Here is a 14,709-nt window from a genome sequence, read left to right as displayed (position 1 = left end):
AGAAAAATCATGAGGCAAAAAGTTTTAGGAGTAAATGGCAGGGTAGTTACAGGACATGAGCAGATGCTATGGTCATTAGGCTGATCTGAAAAACTGTCAGGTCTTGTAGAAAAAAAGCTTCCAAAGGCAGCAACACCATGTCTGGTAACTGAGAGGAAAGACAGGACTGTATAATAGACAATGCCAACAACAATTTGTGTCTTTTTGTTTGTGCCAAGGAAAATTCACTTATTTACTTTATTCTCTCAACTGATTTAATACAACAAAGAGAAAAAATTTCACTAGTAATTCCTAGGGAAGATGTTTTTCCATCAGGAAAGGTGATGATCAAATATGCAAGTGGAAGCATTAATGGTATCCATGAATTCCCACCCTTTCTGAAAAAGATAAATAGTCTAACGTGTATAAAGGGTGCCTTGCAATAAAGTTGTTAAAGCAAAGACAAAGAAAATTTATTCTCTTTTTGAAAACCACTGGGCCACTGACTCATTGTGTGGGCAAGTCTTAGGACTTCTTTGCATCTCATTCACTCCAGCAATTCAACTGGATGAAAGCAGAATGGATGGCAGCATGCTCCAATATTCAATATGCTGCAGATGCTGCTGCTAAAAGAAGCATTCCTGGCTAAATAAGCTCACAATGCAAACCCAAGGAAACCAGAGATAGCTGCAGGCAGCACTGCACACACCAGTGTTTGTGTCTTCTCTTGAAGCCTTTGTGCTGCTGTAAATCTTAATGGTCACTCAAGCTTATAGCTCAAAGTATAGTGGCTGGATTAGATGAAATTTAAAATGGCTTCTATCCTGTTTTTTAGGTAATCTTTATAATAAATTCAATATATATGTAGGTAAAACAATATGAAACTCTTATTTCTTTACTTCACATATAGCCCCAGCATGTTTTGATTTATACATAGCCAAACCTGCAAACACACTGCAGCCTATAATGGTCATGAAGTGGTTAAGCAAGAGATAAACCTATTTTTAAAATATTTATATACTAAACCTTAATTATTATTCCCATTGCAAAATAATTCTGCAAGCTGGAATCATTAAAAAAGTGCATATGACATATTTTAAAGTAAATCCCTCTTCATGGAAAAATATCCTTTCAAATAATAAATATTCAGTTCACAAAGCTGAGGTACACAGTAGACAGAAATATAGGTTAAAATCTGGCTTTGGGACCTGGTTCAGCACAACGTTTAATTGTACGTAAGTGGTTAGATCCTAATGCGGCAGAGCACTAATGCACACATTTAATTGCCATGATGAATGAAGACCTAAATAGGAATGGGATTACACGTTTTTAGCATTTGTAGTAGTTCTTCCTGTTCAGCAGATGTTTAATGCTTAATGTTTTACTGAGCTGGATCTAGGCTAAATTTATTAAGAGAAAGATTTAAAATTTCTCCAGGAAATTTAAAGCACCTTCCTGAGGAAAGTGAGAGCTTTTTATCTTTTGAAAACACTGTAAATCCTGGAGATACTCTGGGCTGTGGCTGAAAACCAAACTGTTTTTACTGGGTTTTGATAATGCTTGTGAGGCCAGCCTGCATTGGAGCATGTGGAATCACCTCCTCAGTGCCTCACCAGAAGGAATGAAGCATCCAGGGAGTGTGTACCAACATGACAAACTTGCATATTCTTCTTTCAGTCCCAGCTTTCATGAACAACCTCAGTAAGTGAAAGGCAGGACAGGCTATGCACTTATCTTATTAGTTTTCAGCAGGCAGGGCAGAATAATTAGCATTGCTCTTGTGCTGTACATGCAGGAGGAAAAATGTAGGCAATGCTTATGCAGAAAACAATGGAGCACAGACACAATGGTTACTGTATGCAGCTCTGCTCAGCCTCTACCAAAAGGGATACAGAGGAGGTAGAGAGGAGGATGAAGGGGTTGATAAGAAGCACAGAACCTCTTACATTTGAAGAAGGAATAAAGAAACAAAGACCCTGTTTCCTTACAGCAGTAGCACAGGTGATAGAGGCAATTTGTGACTGAGGGCAATATAATCACAGCTGGCATGGGGAAGGTAGCCAGGGAGCAAATTTTATTCTCTTACTACAAGAGTTCAGAGGCACTCCATGAAACAAAGAGGCAGCAGATTTGAAAACTAACACAAGAAGGAGCTGGCTTCATACTGAGCATAATCACAGCTGTGCAACTCATTGCCATGAATGGCTCAAAGCAACTAGAAAGGGGACTAGAAAAGTTCCAGAGGGAGGGCCTATCATGATATATGGAATTGAATCTCAAACACAGCCTCTGGCTTGGCAAGTCCAGCAGTAAGTGGGGACAGAAAACGTGGGTGAGGACAAGGGTGATGCTGCACCAGCCTTTTTTTTTGTACTCTTTCTAGGTGTCTGCTTCTGGTAATTCTTGAACTTAGTAACCCTTTGGTCTGATAGATTATTTCAGGGACTTCTGTTCTTATGCACCTCTTAAGTGAAAATGGAACCCCCCTGCACTCCCCCCTTGTGGAATCCTGGGAAACTACCCCCAGTAATGGCAAGAGGTGGGGTTAATCCCCACAATCTCCTCTCCTTTAATAAAGCTAGTCTTAAACAAAGAGCTGATTCCTCAGGCAACAATGTCTCCCAACAGAATAAAAACCACTACTGCGGCTTCCTTGTCTTGACTTAAGATGGAGGAAAAAGGCAACTCATTGCTGGTTTGATGGAAACTCATTGCTGGTTTGATGGAAAAGCTGAATTTGCACAGACCAAGAGCTACTCAATTGGCATGCTGCAGTCACTAACTGTGGTGAACAGGGAAGATGGTGTTGCTGACAGAAGGTCCAAGTGTCAGTCCACAATGGACACAAAAGGTCTTCTGCCTACCTTTTCACACACAGTCGGGTCCTAGAAGGACATTACCATTGTAGATGCTTTCTACTCTTTTCTCTCAGAAAAGCCATTATCTGCCTCACTCTCTGGAGGTTTTTTCCTTGCCTCCAAAGCACAACATTTTGGTGTGCACTGAGGGGCATTTTTTAAAGTTGCAGCAGCAAGAGCAAGCCAGCTATTTGGGCCAGTGCAACCAAGAAACACAGATTTGAAATAGGAAAGCATTATTGTGATATTAGCTGTTAAACTCTTGCCCAGGTAACAGTGCACTAATTTTGGAGGGGAGAGATATGGCTTCAAGTTTTAAGTCTAGGAAGAATTGGGATGGGTGAAGCATGATGGTGTGAATTACTTACTGGTGCTTTGATTTATTTGCAAAGTGCACGAACATCTGATCTGACATCCCCGTTCCAGCTTGGCTTCCTTGTTCTGCAGCTGCTTCATTACTCCCTCCCCTCATTGAAGAGATGGGTATTTTGTGCTCTCATGCCCTGCTAAAGGACAGGACAAGAGTCATCACAACTGAGCAGATTTTGCCACTTGGCTTTGCTCATCTCTGCCCCAAAGGAATGTTGCACCAGGAGCTGTTGACATTAAATCTGAACACATTTTGCTGACTGTTGCAGAGTGCATGGGTGGCTGAAGCAAGCTCATAATTGCAATTTTCAAGAACAAGCTTGCAGGAACCCTTCTTTTCATCAAGAAAGGTGACTGCACATTGGGTTCAAGCACATCACAGGTGATTTACTATGGCAGCACCCAGGGACCACATTTTCAAGAGCATGGACAATGAGATTTTTCACTTACCCAGGAACTGAGCATTAGGGGAGACAGGTCCCTGGGCATTTTGCCCCCTGAGAGCCCAAGCCAGGGCTTTGTCCTTGCCTAAACCATGTTCTCAGGCAGTGCAGTGACAGAGGCGTCTCCAGCACATCAATTTCTGGCCCTGATATTGTCATGTGTCCCACCTTCCCTGCTGGGAACACCCTCTTTTCCCCAAGACCAGTGCATGTGTAGTTCTCCCTGTGCTGCCATGAGAAAATCCATTGAAATCCCCTGGATGAATAGCACAGGAGCTCACTGCACAGACAGCAGTTGTTCATTACATTAACAGGGCTTGGTAACAGAAAAGAAAGATGATGAAATATATTTTGATGGATTTCTGTGTCTCTATCTGTGAAGGCAGCAACAAAACTTTTCCATGCTGTGGGGCTTGTACACCTTGGGCTGTGACATTCCCAGATGATGCCACTTGTAATAGGGAGGAAGGGCCCTAACTTTGCTGGTGGGCCTGAAGGGAAAGCTGTGTTTCAGGCAGTGTTATGGCAGGCAACCCAGCTTGAGGAACACATGGTAAGGCTCTCAAGCTCATGACACTGTGTTTAACACCCTGCATTCTTTCCCAGCTTTTCCCTTCACTTTAACAGGAGACATTTTCTGTCCAAATTTCTTTACCAAAGAGAGACATAACAGATGAGAAAATGCTGTAGTGGTCTTGAGCTGAAATAAAGCACAAATGGCTTAGAAACCAATTAAAAAATGGCAAAGAGGGACCTCCCCCTTCTGTTTCAAATCAGCTCACACCAGCAGTGCTGTGAAAAAACAGCAATCTGAGGGTCAGCAGGAGAGAAAGAGGAAACCCCTCCTACCCACAGATCTGGGGGTGCTAAGGAATCAGCTTATTAGTATTCCTCCATGGACACAAGTTATCGAGCAGATAGGCACTGCAGGGCTGGTGTGATCACGAGCTTTGGGAGAGCCTGGCACGAGCGTGCAAGTGGGAGCAGGGATGGAGCACGCATCAGCTCCTGGCTCAAAAGCTGCTTTCAGGGGATGGAGAATCTGCCTGAGTCAGGCACAAGCTGCACAGCTACCAGGAGAAGCAAACAGAGAGCAAAACTTGCCGGAAGGCAGAATTTTGAAGATTTTAGGCTTCAATTTTAGCAGTACCTCCTGGTCAACAGGGCAAGCCCACCTCCACTTCAGGCCTGGATGGCAACATTTATAAGCATGGCATGGGAAGGGAAAGGTCACTGAAAAGTCTGTGCTGCACAGTGGTATTGGTACTGGAGGTACCATGGTGGCAGGGGGCTTCTCCCTGTAAGACATCCACGTGTCCCTGTTGGCACTTGGACATCTCTCCCTGTGTGTCTGTGGTCACATCCCTCCCCTGCTGCCTTGCCATGAGGCCATGGGCAGGCTCCATGACTTCCCTGGGCCCTGAAGAGCTTCCTAGCTGAGTTTAGCATGCCCACTGCCATCCACTAGCATATATTGTGCCTGAGTTATAGGTTGGGTGTTGGATTATCACAACAAAGGTCTTCAGGCTGAGAGCCTTATGTGCTGCCACTGGCCTTTGGCTCTCAAAGGAATGGGATCTAAATCCCAGAAGAGAAGATAGCTGACTTCTGCAGGACTGCTTTTATGGTTGGTGATAGCAGTAAATAGGCCTTTAAGGTCTCCAGCCCAGTAGTTGCAGTATTTTTTATACCAGAAGGTCAGGGAGGCATTAAAATTGACAAATGTTTGTCCTCTTCAAAGCATTCACTGAACACCAACACAACACACACACCCAGACACTTTAGAACAACACACCAGACACTTTGGAGGGAATACACAAAGGGAATATGCACATGTATGCATCCCAGACTGACTTTGAACTACAAGTGGTGTAGTTTTCACTTGTTTGAGTTTCATAAGATTCAATAAAAGCATAAAAAGCAAATATCTATGTAAAATACTCCATTAAAACCTACATTTTTTGCCTCAAAGGGAGGTGGAAGGCAGGCAGTGGGTCCTGCAAATGTCTTTCCTCCCATGCTTATAGATGCCTTGATGCTAAGAGCTCTTCAGTGGCTCACGCAACACCTGCTCTGACTCCATCTGGTTTCTCTTCACCATCTGTATCATTCTCTCTCAGATGATGACCAGAAGCACTGCACTTGCCTTTGCCAGCAGTGTTCTGCTGTTCTGCTCTTGGGCAAAGCAGTTCTGGAAGGATCATTTTTAACCAGCTGTTACTCTGTCCTTAAGACTGGGCACAGGACATTCCTGTCAATCCATTACTGGCACATCTTTCCCTGGCCCAGCTGTCTGCCCCAGCTCCTTGTTCTTGTCCTTGTCTGATTGCTTCAAACCCATTTCCCATGAGGGCAATGAATGCTTCTCTTTGCACTTACATTAATGTTAGCATGACATTGTCAAAATTGTGCATTCCTCATCCAAGATGCCTTTCAAGAAGGATGGAAAAATGGCCTATTGAAGCCTGACCAGCCATGCTCACTACTTGTCCTGGTGACATGAGAAGCTTTCATTCTGGCTGGTGTGACCTGGCACCCGTGGCCCCATCACTCCTCCTAGCTGGGCAGTACCCATAGGGGCTGCCTTGGTACCATCAGAGTGTGCTACCCAGACTCCAAAAGCCATCTGGAGATGGATCTCCATCACTCCCATTTTTCTAGCCACTAAAATCACTAGCTGGATTTCATGAAGAACACAAGCCTGATGTTTCCATGCCTGCCTGTCACCCAGCAGTGCTATTCCAAGGTGGGAGGATGACTGAGCTGGAAGAAAGGGGGCAGTCATACAGGTGGGCAGGCCCACAGGGATGCCCAGGCAGGCAGAGGCTGCTCCACACTGCTATGCCTCATCATATTTTGTGTATCTCTCCTTTGAGTCACCTCCACATTCCAGTCAAGCTGGGTTGCTGTTGGCCCATACACTTTGCTGTGTTTAATTTTTTCCTCTTGCCAGCACACACGGCTTGGGCAAAACTCTTGAACATTTTGTTTTTAAGTATTTACTTCCTCATAAGCAGCCAGCCTGGCACCCAGTCAGATTCCCAAAATAGGCCAGTTAAGATTTAACTAAACTGCCTTCAGGTGTTTCCCAGCTGTTTGATTGTGAAGAAGTCTTGAAGTGGGCCCTCCAAACCAAGGAGAGACAGTGCAAGACTGACCTTTTTGCCAGCCTCATACTCTGCCCCTGCTCTGGATGTGGGACAGGGCTGCCTAATTCTCCTCTTCCAACTGCCTGCTTCTGCTGCCTTTTTTCCACTTGTACTCTGAGATCATCCCTAGCTATACTGTCTCCAAGATATTTTGCCATCTTCCCTCACTGCAGAAAATGGAAGAGGAAAATGAAGCAATTCACAGTGATTCCCTCCAGAAGTCACCCTAAGCAGAGGAAAGGGGCACAGGCACAGGGGCCTGCAGGAGAAACCTGAGAAGTCCTGTCCCCATCCAAACAAAGGGGCCTGAGAAGAATGGGGGTTTCATTTCCTGAGCAAAGGTCAGACAAGCAGACTTGGCCCTAGGTCTGTGCTGGCTGTAACACACTCTGGGGGTACAGCTGTAATGGTGCAGTGGACTGGCACAGTCTTTAACCCACCTGGCCTCTGGCAGGGCAGTGTCCTGACACTGGTTCAGGCTCCTGCAGCTCTTCTTGGGCTTCAGCTCACTTAGCCAAGCCCCATTCCACCAGGATGGGCAGTGCCAATCAAACCCAGGTTAAAGGAGAGCTGTAAGAGACTGCAAACCTGCATTCAGCTACAGCTGAGCTGCAAACCCACTCTGCTCATGCTCATGGTGGGAAGCTAGGCCATGGGAATAGTTCTGAGAGGTCAATCTCCAAAGGCAGTGTTTAAAAAGAACTTTGCTACGTGAAGGTTTACACACGCCTGCATGTTATTGAAATGATGTTAACCAGCTGTGTTTCTACATGCAAATAATGGATGTATGTTTTCTGTTCCTGTGCACATGCACACTTGCAATCACAGGCACAAGATTGGGTGAGGGGCATCAGATTAAGCTGACTGTAATAAATGTAAGAAGCAGGTTCGATAATGACCCCAAATATGGATCCAAATGTTCCTTCTTCTGCCACTAATTGATCTAATGGATTTCATATCTGTAACCAGGCAGTGGTTTGTATTGTTTCTTTTTGTTTGCTGCTTTAGAAAAAATAAGAGCTACTAGAACATAACCCATACCATATTTGCAGATGTAATTGCTGTGACATGCCCCCCACCCCCAAAGCAATTGCCAGCAGTGGATTACTAATAGTTTGCTCTGTCATTTATGATGGCAAACACTGGGGCAGAAATCCTCAGTCACTATACACACAAATACAATGATATATATGCATATTAATCTATTTTAAGAGCAACATACTCTAGATCCTCAGTTAAGTGCACAGTGCTGTCAGAAGGGAAGCATAATTTGCTTTTATTCAGGTGGGGGAAAACTGAGACAACAGATTGGCATCTGAGGTGGGAGTAGATCTGCCGTGCCATTGTTGCATGAAGCTACTGTGGGGTCTGCTCCCTCTTTGGAGGCACATCCTTGCCTTCCCTGCCAGTGCTGTGCTTCATCTCTGTCCACCCACACTCTCTCCCCCAGCACTTTGCTGTCTCTGATATTTGTATTCCTTGTTTTCTTCTCCCCTTGGTCCCAGCCCAGTTTCAGTGACTCTGCAACACTTCCCACTTGAGGGAGAGATTTGATTGAATCTCTTTTTTGAGTCTGCAAGGCACAGCACGAAAGCTAATGACACAGCTGCCTGTGCCACAGTAGCTCTGGCCACTTCAATAAAAACTAAAAAGAGAAAAAAAAAGAAGAATTGCATGTTCTTCATCTCTCAAGCTGGCACCTTTCAGGACTGTTAAATGATCTTAATAAGTAAATAAAATGCAGGCTACTTACCAGAGAAATCAGAACACCACCTTTGCAGCTGTTCCTGTCTCTTGAAAAAAAAGATATAATTAGGAAGGGTTTGAGGGTTTTTTAATGAAAAAAACCCTCTTAATTTGGAACTACTCTGGTCTGCTGAGTAAGTGTGTCTGTCTAAATGAACTCCAAAATACATTTTCTCTACTGGATAGAAGAAAATTTCAGAAAGAGCCTCCCTGGTTTATTGGATGGGTGTGTATTGGGTCAGGTTTAAAAACATTTTAGTGTAGCTGATGGACCATGACCTTTTAATATCAGTTAAATCCAGATTTATTTTTTCAAGAGGTATGCTATGGAAAGGTGCTGGCAGCCAAGTTAGTCTGCCACAGTATTTTCACAGGATCATTCCAAGGTATTCTGTTGTTCATGCCAAGCAATAAAACCTTTGGTTTTGTGTGCATTTCTGGACACTGCTGTGTTCTCAGTGCAGGCAAATTATCTCAAAAAGGTGCTATTTTACAGAGAAAACTATGTTTTAAAAACTTTTCAGCATTAGGATATTGAACAAGTAAAAAGGATGGATTTACATGTGTTGTACATATAAGACAAGAGAACAGGCATGTACTCAAATAATGTTTTAATTATTTTTCACTTGTAGTCCTCCATATGTTTGCACTGCAGTCGGTGAGCAATAGAAGAGCTCTCCTGTGGTTAATTTTACACCTGCAAAGTCCCCTGGATACAAACCAAGATTGCCTGGCCAAGTGCATAAAGTATCCTGCTTATCTGGCCCATGAATTCATGTGCTCCAGGGGGTTGGAGAAGATGGGGAGAATATGAGGAATTTATTATTTTCAGTCTTTAGCAGATTTTCATTACTTTTACTCTTTCTATCTCCAACACCTGAGGAAATAAATCCCCACAGCTTCAGGTTTTCAATGCAAACCTGGGAAGAAGTCCCCACAATGTCTGTGCTCCTTGCAGGCACAGGGGAGGAATCCAGTGCTTGCTCCAAGGATGTTTGTAAGGGATGCCCCAGCAGAGCCTGCTGCCAGCACAGCCTGGCTGAGGGACCACAGGGACAAATCTGATTTTTGTTCAGCCCTGCCCCATCCCTCCCACGCTGCTCCTAATGATCTGCCAATTACCATCATGGCTACAAAAGCCGTGGAGGTGCTTGCATTTTTTCCCTACCATCGCACTGGCTGCATGGAGACTCCTGGGTTGCAAAAAGCTTCAGAGTGACCTTGTGCCAGGTACAGAGCCTGTGCTTTGCTGCCCCTCTGCAGCAAAGGCTGCTCCTGCTTGTCACCCACGAGATCTGACTGTTCCATGTGGCCCTCACCCTCTAGCACAGGCCCACACCTCTGCTGCAGCCACCACACATTACTGAAATTAATAGAAATAATTAGTGCTTCACAACCACGCAGAATTAATGAGGCTGGGAGTGTGACACTGAGGTGTCAATAGCAGAGTTTACAGGCATCGTTGGTGTTCTTTGGGAGCCCTGACCTATATTCGGATATAAAGGATCCTAAATGTTCCTTTGCAAATAAATGTTAATTAAAACACTTTTCTTCCAAAGGCCTATTTTAAAATGACATACAATTCAAATATTTGTCTTATGACACACACAGATAGGAGGGCTCACAGTCTCACAGGAAATATATGAATGTAGGAAGGAAAAAGAAAAAAAAAACATAAAGAGAATAATTCCCTTCTATGGTACATCAGAATAAAAATTGTGGTGATGGGCTGAAGTGTGAAATGTTTTTAACTGCAGAAAAGGTTGGGATCAGTTTTTCTTTTTAGTGAAAGGGATGACTAGCATACAAAAATGAAATGTAGTCTAACATTTGCATTGTTTTCAACATCGAGGCCTGGAGGTATTTTATTTTCACTTTCATAATTTTTTTGCTCCTTGAGAAAGATCTCTTACATGATTTATTTGAGACTATATCTTTCTACACAGTCCTTTGCAGTATATTTTCAGTTACATTCACAATGCACTTAAGAAGAAGAAATCACACAAAAAAGCAATGCCTTTTGCAGACATAAAAACCTTTTTTTTTTCTGCTGAACAACTCTTTTTTTGTGCATTTTTTAGAAGGCCTACTAAAGCTCAACTAAACTAAAATATATGGTCTCAGTGTAATAACCCAAGACATTCCAGTCACCAACAAATGTTCTTGCTTTTATTAAAAAAAACCCCCAAAACCAAACACAAAAAGCCAAACTCAGAGTCTCCATGGAGTCAGACTCTGCTATTGTTGTTCCATTTCTGATGCAAGTCAGAAGATACCAGACAATACGGATTACTGAGTCACCACTTGCTAAGCTGTATTTTCTTAAACAACAGCTCTCCCAGCTGATCCTTCCAAGTCAGCAGAAAGAATGTAAGAATAAAAAAGTGATTGGTGTTCAAAAAATCAAGTGCTTTTGTGTAGCCAGGTATGCTGTGGACTGGGAAAGAAGGGAATCAGATGGACATTCCAGTGGGGAACTGCTCCAGCTGGGGCTGATTTGGATGGGTTCATTCTGTGACAAAGTGGGGACAGAAGGGTCACTCAAGGCTACAGGGTGTGGCAGAAAAGGGGGAGGCAGAGTGAGGAGGGTAAAGGAAATATCTGCAGTCTATCAGATATAGAATATTTAATCCTAACATAAGGATAAGCAGGGCTTCAGCAGTTAACAGGCGCATTGGGCTGGGAAATTGATTCAGGACAAGGGGTTCAGCAGCAAGTCTGCTTCTTTCAGCACTTTTTCTTTAAATATCCTAGAATTCATCAAACAGAAGATAGATTACACTTTATAATATAAGCCTCCTGAGGGGATGCTGCTAAAAGGCTGTCAGCAGAAAGAAAAAAAAAGTGTTCAAAGTGTGCATGTAGGGTTAGGGACTCCACATTTCAACTCATCTGCAGCTGGAGATGAGGTGCATTTGCATTTGCTCCTCTGGCTGAAGACATAATATTCATAACAAAAGCTATTTCAAAATGGTTCTAGCCTAATATCTTTTATTCACACATAACCCTTATAAAATTTAAAATTATATATTAAAATACATTTACATTCAAAAATTTTATACATTACAAACAATTTTGTCTATGCCCAGTAGAATCTGCAGAGAGAATACTTTCCATTTCAATTGTTTTTGTGTCAGACCTTCAAGTAAAGACCAGAATATACTTAATTAACTGTAATGCTGATGGGTTTTCTACTCAGAAACCCCTTTACACAAAGCATTGTGTATAGAAACAGAAATAAAATGACCCCTGGCCCAGAAAGATTACTTGTCATGGTTTCAGCATCACTCTACTCTGCAAATCAGTGGCTTTTGTTAATGATCACTGTCATTTTCCTGACATTGCATTGAATAGACTTTCTTTGGAGAAATTAAGACAGACAGTAGAAAGCATGTTGTTAGGTCCCTCAGTTACAGGGATCTAAGAACATGGTCACAATAGCAACCAGTGAATCCCCACTGCTTTGTAAAATGCAGAAATATAATCTTCAGTACTTTGGATTATGGAGATGTTTCTACTGCCTGTCTTGGCACTTTGGCTCACGTTCCCTCAGCAGAGATTTGTGACAGCCTCAGGCATTGTCACTCCTCTTGGTCTTTCTTCCTGCTCCACAGAAGTCAGAAGAAGAGCATTTGTGCAGGCACCTCAGCCCCTGTTGTTCAGAGTCCAAGGTGCTTGTGCAAGCTCCTATGCCAAATTACTGACTGGAGTGCGTTACTCCATTTGGACGAGGTCAGCAACCCCAAGGATGAGGGAGTATCTAAATCTGCAAAGCTTTCCTGAGTGCTCACAACATCCATTTCCTACATTCATTCCTTGTGATCATTTGATGAGTTACTACATTTTTAAAAAAATGATCTGCATGATTTTTTTCAACTGTGTTTCCATATGTTAATCTTTCCTACCTTGAGGAATCATAAATAGGATGGAAGTTATACATCCAGATGCTTGCAGAACTGGGACATAGACTCAAATGTAATAAACTCAAAGCCAAGCAAAAGTTTGACTAGATCTGCTTTCAACTAAGCAAGACGAGGTTTTACTCACAGTTTCTGAGAAAAGACTTTCTTAGGACAAGTGCGTCTTTAAAATGAACTTCAGAAAAGCCAGAAAATTAGAAAAAAAAATTCAATGCTTGGGATGTGGTAGGGGTTTTTTTCCCTTTTAAAAAGAATATGCCATCTCTGCTGTCTTGTTATTAGTGCAAGTATCTTTTACTGTTTTTACAGTTGCAAGAGACAAAGAAAAATTACATTCAAAACAAAGTTCTCAATGGAAAACCACCTCACTGGCTACAAGGAGGAAAGTAAATTTTTTTACAAATATTTTATCTCTCTGCTACCAATGAATGCTGAAAGTGTAGCTCTGTAAAATGACATTCTTAAAAAGAGAAGGGTGGACAAAAAATGCTCAACTAGCACCTCCATGAGACTACACAGCAGAAAAATATTCCTCATTTATTATCCAAATACATTCAAGGATGGAAAAAATGCTGCATGGAAAACCATCTTAATGGAATTTAAGTGTTCTGCAATATGTGGAAAACAAACATATTTCAATAAATTGCTGCCTTCAGTGGCTAAATTTATTTTCAAGAAGGTCATAACCACAAAACAGAATACTAATTCTTCATTCAGAGCAGTGGCAAAAGAGGAACAGAAAATAGGACACTGAAGTGTTATCTTTGACCTCTTAGATGAACTGGCAGAAGGCTGTTGGGGTTTTTGGTTGTTGTGACATCTGTTTGGGTTTGGGTTCTTTTTTAAGGTTTCTTTAAAAAACCCCAAACTTGTATTTTTCTCACTTTTAAAATTTAGAGGTAATGAATTATCTGGGAAAACATTTAAACAAAACCAATCATGTCAGCAATGCATTTTCATTAATTTCTTCAGTGTTTCCATCCTTCTTTTGACAACTGGTGCCTACTTTATTTTCATGTCCAAGCACCTGACTGCTCTGTTCACTACTGTTCTATAGGCATTAAAATAAGCATAGCAGTATGCAAGTCAGGAATGTAAAATATTAATCTACTCTCTGCCCCCACCCTCATCAGTGTCAACTTAAACAGCTTTCCCTTTCCTTCTAAAATGTCCTGCCTGTGGAGCTGGTAAGGGAAAGAACTATCTTGTGGATCAGAAACCGAAGCCAATCCCTTTTAGAACATTTTCTGCCAAACCTGAGTGAAGATTGATGTTCTGGGCAAAAAGAACAAAAGTAGGATGCAATACAAAAACCTCTGTCAAAATCCAGCTTACTTAAACACTTTCCTTGCAGACTCTTAAACAATAATTTGCAAATCTCCTTATTCAGGCTGGTTTGTTATTCTGCCATGGAAATTTTCCTGTCACTAATGAGGCACCCAGTGATATTTTTAAGTATCTTCTAGCCCACAATATTGTTATACCACCTTCTGAAACCTGACAGTACAGGCAGAATGATGTCCTTCTGGACTACCTGTGGTGGCTTCATAGAGTTTGGGAATTTCTCAGGCCTCTGGCTGCCTTCTGATGGCTCTGAAATTCTCTTCCTTGATGGTATGCTGGCTTTGGATGGAGCAGAGTTAATTCCCTTCACAGTAGCTGGTATGGGGCTGTGTTTCAGATTTGTGGTGCAAACAGGGCTGATAATGCAGATAGATTTTCCCTGTTGCTGGGAAGTGTTTTTGCAGTCAAGACCTTTTCTGCTCCTCATCCCAACCCAGCAGTGAAAGGGCTGGGGGTGCACAAGGAGTTGGGAGAGGACACAGCCAGGAGAGCTGACCCCAGGAACATCCCACACCACATGGCATCATGCTCAGCCTAGAGAGCTGGGGCAGAAGGTGGAAGGAGAGGATGTTCAGAGATACAGTGTTTGTCTTCCCAAGGCACCCTCACAAGTGATGAAGCCCAGCTTTCCTGAGGGTGGCTGAACATCTGCCCATGGGAAGCAGTGAATGAATTCCTTGTTTTGCTTCACCTATTAAACTGTATTTATCTCAACCCATGAGTTTTCTCCCTTTTACCATTCCCTTCCCCATCCCACTGGGAGGAGTGACCTGCATGAGGCTGTTGCCATCTGGGGTTAAACCAAGGCAATGGGGCCTACAAAGCAGACACCACCTTTGGAAAGTTCACAATACCAGATTAAATGCCAAAGAATTTGCTAAGGCTGTGAGAAAAGACGATG

Source organism: Ammospiza caudacuta, chromosome 2 (assembly GCF_027887145.1).
Source record: "Ammospiza caudacuta isolate bAmmCau1 chromosome 2, bAmmCau1.pri, whole genome shotgun sequence".
In the NCBI taxonomy this organism is placed as follows: Eukaryota; Metazoa; Chordata; class Aves; order Passeriformes; family Passerellidae; genus Ammospiza; species Ammospiza caudacuta.
The sequence above is the reverse complement of the archived record's forward strand: the minus strand, read 5'-3'. Positions refer to the sequence as shown.